Below are 9,131 nucleotides of genomic sequence, written 5' to 3'. Positions count from 1 at the left end.
ATAATAGAATCCATAAGTTACTGGTAAAAACAGGAAAAATGTAACATCTAGACTTGGGTAAAATAAATAATTCTCTGCTTGAAATGTTGTAAACTTCTCAAGCGAAGCCACATTTTTCAAGCCTTCAACTGGACCATTGCTCTTTACCGGATGTCTCTGATAAACTTTTGTTGCCAAATGAGAGAAACGAAGCCCATGGTACAGTGTTTAAAGGTGCTTCATAAACCACTGACAAGCAAACCAATCACGCTGGATTTCTGAACACGGAAAACTCATACACTACTGCAAATATATTTAAGCACTTTATAATTTTGCCTTGTGAAAAACTGAGATGGCAAAATTAGCGAAAGAAAGGCTCTTTTGGGTCTTTAAGCATTTTATAACTAAATACACATTTGAAACAATACCATTTAGTTTAGCTCTAAGGTATTTGCTTTCAAACTGCATTTCAGTTTTATTCATATTCAAATTAGTCTGAATGCCCCCAGATTATTTTTTATAGGTTAATATTCTACTGTAGCAATATTTGGCAATACTTCCAGTACACACATAGACTTTAGATGTGATGCACTAAACCATCTTTAGCGTTTACAATATGTTTATGGACATGTCAGCTTGGGAATTCCTTGTCCTCTTAGTGACCAATGTCCACACAGCTCGTTTAATGAGAGGCCATGACCTGACCGACTCAGGTTCTGGCCTTCAAGACTTGTCTGACATTCCCTAAGGTCCTTTATGTTGGTTAATGACAAATTTAGAATTAAACAATGATTCTTCTGTTGGACATTTCCCCATGTTACTATTGATACATGAACATTTTAACACTGGCAAATTGTTTCAAGCTGAAAAACATTTTAGGGTCAAAAATATAAAAACATTTTCTACTGCATTTGGGTAAAGTGATGAGTGACGATAAAATGATGAGCCCCATCTGCAGATTTTCTGCATTCACTTATGTTGAGCCAAGGGGCTCCACTTTTCGTATGAATAAAAAGATTGTTTGTGCTCCTTTTCAATCCTGTCTTTTCTTTTTTTAGAGAATATAGAGTGGTTTTTGTAAAAGCCAAAAGGGTATTCTCTTGGTTTTTTTGGATATGTGTCATTGCCAAGGAGAAGATCAGAGGTGTTTCAAGATGATGAAATCTGAATTCAAATGAGTCCAGTTACCAGTCCAGGGTAGAAAAACAGCCAAAGAGACAGGGGAGGAAAGGATACAGACCCATCTGTGATTTCACTTAGTTTTAGGACCACCAACTCTCTAGGAAGCACAGTCCACAAGCTCTAGAAATAAATCTTTCTTGACCTAAGACAATCAAAAGGGCAACTCATGCTCCCATTTTACAAAGCTGAAATAATTTCCTTTGAGGAAATGTTGATTAATATGACCCTTATTTTTCCAAATTCTACCACATGAGTACATGCTTAGTGTGTTACTTAGCACTTTCCCTTTATTTGTAACTCGGTGCATCTAGTTTCCAGTGAAGACCCTAAAGGTCTTGGCCTGTCAGTCTGTGGTTGAAATCCAATATCTTTCTTTTTCTTTCAGAAAAGAAAATTGTGCATTTCAGTGAATTGGTTTGTTAAAAATGCAGTGTTAGTGTACAGTTATTCACCTCCTTCTATATTTTCTTTTTTCATGAAATTGTGACATAGTCCTAAACAACTCTTTTTTTATGGAGATAGTCACAAAATCAAACCCATGCAGACTGTTCCGTACACATACGAATTTATTTCAATTTCTGTGTAAAATGAGCTTCAGCCACAAAGTGACACGTTACAGTGACACGTTACACCTCTCACTTTTTAATAATCTCATATTGTTTGGCAAAAAAGATTCTCTAAAAACAAACAAAGAAGGTCTCTCATGACAGGATGATGCAACCCTGAGGACTGGTATTCTCATTTGCTCAGGAAGCTCTTTAGCAGCTGCAGACACCAGATCATCTGTCAGATACTGGCGCAACTTGACTTGTCTAATTAACTCTTTTACACCAATCAGCCATAACATTATGACTATGGAAAGGTGAAGTGAATAACATTGATTAACTTGTTACAATAGAACCTGGAAGGAGGTAAGTTATATTAGGCAGCAAGTGAACATTTTGTCCCTGAAGTTGATGTGTTGGAAGCAGATAACACGGGCAAAATCAAGGATTTAGGTGACTTTAGGGCCATGTTGTGATGGCTACACAACGGAGTCAATGAAACTCTAAACTGCTTGGGGTGTTCTCAGTCTGCAGTGACAGCACCCACCAAAAGTGCAAAAGTGGTCAAAAAAAGGAAAAGTGATGAACCAGTGCCAGGCTTATGGGTTGCTAAAGCTCACTAATACAGTTGAGGAGAGAAAGCTGGCCCATGTAGTCTGATCCAGTAGAAGAGCTACTGTAGCTCAAATTGCAACTGCAATCAAATATTTACTGCTGGTTCTGATAGAACAGTGTCCGAACACACAATGCATCACAGTTTGTTGCGTATGAGGCTGCATAGCCAATACTCCCCTGTATTCACTGCTGAAAGTGCCTACAATGGGCATGTGAGCATCAGAACTCTACCACAGAGCAATGGAAGAAGGCAGCCTGGTGTGATGAATCATGTTTTCTTTACATCATGAGGATGGCCAGATGTGTGTGCGTCCATTCTTGCGGAAGAAATTCAACCAGGATGCACTATGGGAAGAAAGCAAGCTGGTGGATGCAGTGTGACGCTTTGGGCAAAGCTGTGCTCGGAATCCTTGGGTCCTGCCATTCATGTTACCACAAAACGCACCACCTACCTAAACAGTGTTGCTGACCAAGTACACCTATTCCTTCATTCTGACAGCAGTACTTATTTGAAATCTAGTTTATGTAAGTAGCTTCACATAAATACAATTGATTGCAATTGCAAGAAGAGTTGTGACAAATGTTTTCTCAAAGTTTTCTAAGTTGTGTTTTGAAGCACACACCATGTCTGTGCACACAACATCACAGGTCTGAGTCCAGAGCACAGCTGTTGTTACTGTATGTATTACAGTAATGTGGGATCATGTCTGTTGCTCTTTATTGCGTGCAGTCTAACAAAACAGAAGCCACATAAAAGATACACTTAAAAACAGCAGTTAAACAACATCAGCAGATAATGTACATTTGCTCCTTATAATGATGTTGATTTTTCTGTTTTCTCTGGTTGACAAAGAGCATAGAAATCAACTGCAGTGTGCATTAAACTTAATTGGAGACAACCTATAGTTTATGTGTGTGTTTGTGTGCCCACAATTTTGCGCATATGTGCACAATGTGGCAGGCATCAAAGAAAGCCAAACGCACAAAAGGGTTTTGATTCAAGCGAGCCTCCATATGGTATTCATTTGATTTACCTTAAACAACTTTGGCTTAATCAACACTCCATGCTCTAATCTGATCAGCCTTCCATCACAGTCACACATGTTCGGTTTACACTGGTAGTAAGTAAAAACTGCCTCTGAGACATGTGGCAATTGTAAATATGCAGAATGTGGCTCTGAAGCCAGTCTTTGGCTCTCGCTCCTTTAGATCTGATCTTGTCATTTTCACGTAAACAATTAGAAAACATTTTGTTTCTGTTTCTGTTTCTGTTTAGATAGGAATGGGAAAAACAATATGATGGAAAATGATCAGCTTGGAGTTGGCTGTGAAAATCGTGCCTAATAAACCCCAGACGTCTCCTTAGTTTTAAACACATTTGGGTCCATCTGTCAGTTCTCATTTTGTTTAAAGGCCTCATAACATAGCCCCCCTTCAGATCAAATGTGCTCATTCAATCAACAGGTTCCAGATCAGTTCTCCTCACCACAGTTAATGTGTGCATGATTAAATACACAACATGGTTCAAAGTGTAGAGTTAATGTGCTTTTTGTATATTTACTTGAAATGACCAGCGGGTGTTCAGATTTAAATTACTGCAAACATAGACGAGATGGAGTTATACATAGCTGATGCCAAATAAATGTACCTCATTTTGTTTTCAGTCCTTTTGCTAAGCTAAACTAAAAGTCCTTTGGCTCCAGGTCCATAACAGGCACTTATAAGTCTGGTGTTGAAATTAGTTTACGTTAATAATAATTATACTTTAACTACTTAATGGTAATAGAAAAATGATTAACTAAAGTCGTTTAAGCTATATTATCCAATGGATATTCAGTTTTAATTCTACCCTGCTCGTGTTGTAACATCACAGTCTGCAGTATTTGCACCGTCAGGCTTATTAAGAATAAAACATGAACAACTGAGAAAATCAATAACCATTAAAAAAGATCAGGATACACAGGACCTCAGATGAGCCTCAGAAATCATATAATAAGGGGAAAACCAAGTCTGATGTAGTGATGAGTGTAAAGGTATGTAGTCAGCTTGTAGCATTATTTTGATATTTGCACCTGATTCAATGCAGGTAAACACAGTGGATGGTTGCGTGTAATCCCACGTAAATCAGCTTTCTGAAAAAAACAGACTGTGACCTTTTTACTTTGAAATCAGTCTTTGAAAACGCACTTGGTGAGAATTAGTGATGACTTTTTGACAACAACGGAGGTCATGGAGCACAGACAAATAAGCTAATCCAAGTGGCAAATTGATATTAATTGTGAGTAGAGGCAAGTTTTCAATTGACCAGTTATTCTTTAACTAAATGCTAACTCCTTTTGTTGTTTATCTGGTTCTCACAAGAACACACACAAACACACACACACACTTAAATTTAAATATCCCTTCCTAATGTAACTTCAATCTAAGGGGGACAAAATCCACAATCCACCTCCAGTGCAAAAGTCACAGTGTTGTCAGCTCTTCCCCCCGTTTCCCTCCTGAAGCGTAAACTACAAGCCACGACCGACCCTTCTAACCAAATCCCAAGCCAACTAAAGGGAGATTCTGAATTGGTATATTTTCTGCTGCCATCAACACAAACAAGAGACTTTATCAGGAGTATGCGTTATTGTTACTGATAAGCCCTACAGCAATTTCCAGACATTTTTCTAAATGTGTACATTGTAAATCTGTCAGTCTCTGCTACTTCAGGTTTAAAGTAAAGCATTACAGTGGGGAAAAAGACTCACCCACTTAACCCAGATCCACTTCTGCTTCAGAAGCTGAGAGTTATAATGCTGCTTTAAAGAGAAGCCCAAGGTAACAAAATAGATACTTAAGTGTAGCCTACATCAGTGGGACTGGTCTAATTGGATACAAGTGTATTGACATTTTAGTGTGTCATGGTTTGCATTTTGATGTTGTCATCAACACCTTCCTTCAACAAAATTAAATAAATAGTAAATATTTAAAATACCAGTAAAACCTGTCCTGGCATAAAAAAACTGGATAAATATTAGAAGTGTGTGGGCACATCTGATAAGAGTTGAGAGACTGTCTTCCCCGGCAAAGGAAACAGACCACAGACTTGCATCACTTTAAAGGAAACGTAATATTCACCAAATTCCCCCCACTGTGAGGAGTTCTGTTTCATGTGCTGCAAGTGTGTGATATGTTTCCCAGTGTGATCTGAAACCAACGAGCACTTTCACTGAAAGTATAGAGACATGCATGGAATAATTTTTCACTGTCCCACGAAGCACAGTGTGTTCCGAACACCAGACGAGGGCATGAATGGACCTCAGTGTGCTCATTTGACATTCAGTGTATTCTCTGTCCATCGAAGCTGAGGATTTCCTTGTTTGAATGAAATGATAGACGCAGCGAAAAATGGAGAGGTGGTATTTTTAACATAAATTAAGTATTTTAGAATTTATAAACTCCTAATAATACTCCTCTCTCTTCTGAAAAGCATTTTTTGACTTCACACATTTAGGGATTACTGTAAAGAAGAAATGGACTAACTGAGTGCAGGAAGTTGTAATTCCAACGAACAGTGGAAGGAATGAAAAATCTTTTTTGAGCAAAAGATTAGTCACTGTTTTCAACCAAACCACAGAACATCAACAAAAAGCACTTGCTTTTGATCTACTGATTGTTCTCTAAATTAGTAAAAGCTCATGGGCAAGTTGTCAGCTGAAACAGAACTTCAAATATTGGTGACATCTGTGAAAGACTTGTTGACAAGTTTGCTGTCGGAGTGATCAGTCTGTGAGTGTATTTGTGTAACTGCATTCCTTTGTGCTAATTTGGAATCAGTTGACCTATGTCCAAATCTTCAGTCAGTAATTGGTTCCAACCATCTGAAGCTGATCTCAGATAAGCAACTAACAGTCTGCTCAAATCTCACAGACACGCAAGGACACAAGTACTGGCAAAAACACACATACCGGACATGCAAACTCTTGCAGCCTACAGGTACACAGATCAGCCACAACATTAATACCAGCTGGTGATGTAAATGTTGTGTTGTACAGGGGGTTGGGATTTGGCCAATCAGCAGCTATGCAAGGTGCAAATCGCTGAGTGTTGTGGCCAGCATTATATTTTCCCATGGTGACCCCCTGTCCACCACGACATTAACACCACCATGTACATTAACATTGGGGCTGATTATGTATTTATATACAGTATGTCACAGATTTACAGAACATAAGCTATAATGTAGTTTGATGAACATTCTAACTGTTAAAACCAAAGCCACATGACAATAAAGTGAGTGGTTTCTTAAGTATGACTAAGAATGTGAGGGGAAATGTTTGTTGTCATGGAGTTAATCTCAAGTGCTCTCTGTGCTTCTTCTGTTACTTCTACAAAAATCTATTTTCATGTTCTTTTACCCAACTCCACTCTGACAGAGTTAATTAATGCGACTCTAGATTTACATCTAGAGGTGCCTCTTTCTAATGACAAAGGAAGCAGAGCTTTGTACGTGTTAAAAAAACACTTCAACATGAAAAAAAGGGATTGGAGGCAACTTAATTAATCATAGTCTTTATTCTCAGGGTGCAGTGTAATTGAGTGTCCTAGTTTCTTAGCTCTCTGATAAAGAAAATTAGGTAGATGAGTAGAAAAGTCTGGTGCAGGACCAAATCTGAGACTGAACAAATGTACTGTAAACTAGGGCTGAGTAAGATACAGTATCTTAAACTGATCATGATTTACTATAATATAAACACATATAGATGTATTTAAATGTGCGAAATCACACAAACTTTTAGGAAATATAACAATCCAAAATAATGTTAATTTAATTTAGTTTTAGTTTTAGTTTTGCTGGCTCTACATAGATCTTTTTGAGGGGGAGACAATGATCTGTTTTGGTAAAAAACATCCATAGCACTTTAGCTTTTAATTGCAATCTGCTTGAAATCCAAAAATGGGATAAGAAAAGCATCAATAAATAAACAATAAAGCAATCTTTCAAATACAGTCAGGGTATTGGAACCTACTGTAAGTCTGGCTGAACCGACCAGGACTACAGTCCTACTTTTTGGACAAAAGTTAAACCAATACCAGTGCTAGTATATTTAAGTCCGGCATTTGTTTAAATTGTTATATTGTATCTGTGACACCACATCCACCCTGAAAGCTAATATACAGCTTTCTGGTTTACTGTATAGCAAAAGATGGAAAACTATACGGAATTCACACACTTGCTTCACACTTCATTAGACATTTGGACACAAATCTTAACATTGTTCATCATGTAGGAGTTTAAGCCCCATTTGTTCTGTACAAACAACTACACCTGGCTGCTCAGCTGCAGCTCCAGTGTCACTTGAACAATCCTGCTCTATGTTCCCACCGAAATTCGAAACTTTACCTATATATTTATAGACAAACAGCTGCTGTCAGCATAAACTATTGCCAAACTTTGACACCTGGACTGGTTGGTTATAGGGATGGTGGCTGATGCTGTTTGTGTTCTGACACTGTTTATATGCTTGCACTTAGCGGCCTGTATGATTTCAAACTGTGTCGTATACAATGCATAACAAAAACCAAAGCATATTGTGCTTTGTATGCTTTAAAGTGATTATAATGTAGTCGGGGGGCTGAGCTTCGACAGTGAAGCTTGTGGTTTTTCTGCTGAGGGTTCCAGTCTGCTATTTGTCTTCACAGTGTGCTTCGCAGTGGCCTTTTTCACAGAAATAATGCGAGAAACAATTTAAAAAGAATGGCAAGTAAATGTCAAATCAAGTCAAGGCTTTTAACCGTCAATCATCTGACCGAGAATAAATGCTCCAAAGTACTCTTATTATCACGATTTTCAAAAACCCCAATCTCCCCTGAGGGTTTTATGAAAGGAAAGCCTCCTAGGGCTTTTTTATTGTCTCTATCCCTAACACAGTCTCTATGCAACTGCTGTATCCTCATTTTAGCCTAAATGTGGCCCTTCCATTGCGTTTTCTCTTTAAGTCATCTTAAAAAGTTTGGACTTTTAAAAATGTGGTTTTGAAAAAGTGGTTCCAGGTAATTTATTTTTTCTCAAACCTTTTGTAGGTTTGTCTTGGCTTTAAACTCACCCTCTATCCAGTTACTGTTTAAGACCTCACTGCTTCTGCTAAAGAGATTAATTCCTACCTCTTCTGCTACTGTAACCAAACAAATATGAAGGGGAAAATCTGAGAGAAATCAGTAATTAAATTCAAGGAAAGTGTTAAGATGATGGAGAAGCAAGGTAAGAGACATGTTTAGGTACAGAGTGATGAGGTAATTACTGCCCATTGACTCTCCTCTTCCACGTTCCCCTTTTCCTTTACATTTAGTAACTTAAGGGGGAGTCGAGAGGAGACACTCCCAAACTAACTGCCCATTGGCCGACAGGCATTTAGGAGAAATTTTTACAATTGAAGAGGGAGGGAGAGAGCAAAAGTCACTGGCAGTGCAGAGGTCCTTGAATCATTGGCTTGTCAACAGGTGGCAGAGGGAGAGGCTTAGTCAGTGAAGTTCAGTCCTTCAGAGAAAAGAGAGAAAGAAACAAGGTGGAGGAGCAGAAAGTTAAAGAAACTCCTCAAGGGTAAGGCAACTTAAAATTTTGATTTTGAACAAAATTTACATTTGAATGTAAATTCAATTTATGTGCAAGACATAACTGGTCAACATTAGTCCAATTAACCTGCATTTGAACAACAGTATTACAAGTTTAAGGTTAGATTTTGCTTACTCACTATTTTTAAATTTTTTTTTTTTGGAAAACATGTCAGATTTTGTTATAAGTTAAATTAAATCAAATGGTGACTGACT

General features: G+C 37.9%; 1 protein-coding gene across 2 annotated transcripts in view; it reads left to right on the top strand.

Moving 5' to 3' along the window:
• The first annotated feature begins 8,775 nt into the window (after nt 1-8,775).
• The window catches only part of tnn (tenascin N), a 38,426-nt gene continuing 38,070 nt past the window's right edge, over nt 8,776-9,131 (top strand). For both annotated transcript variants that reach the window (XM_067475470.1, XM_067475469.1), the window contains exon 1: nt 8,776-8,904. The gene's annotated coding sequence lies outside the window, so the exon portion shown is untranslated. The remainder of the gene's footprint in view (nt 8,905-9,131) is intronic.

Source organism: Channa argus, chromosome 14 (assembly GCF_033026475.1).
Source record: "Channa argus isolate prfri chromosome 14, Channa argus male v1.0, whole genome shotgun sequence".
NCBI lineage: Eukaryota > Metazoa > Chordata > Actinopteri > Anabantiformes > Channidae > Channa > Channa argus.
The sequence above is the reverse complement of the archived record's forward strand: the minus strand, read 5'-3'. Positions and strand labels throughout refer to the sequence as shown.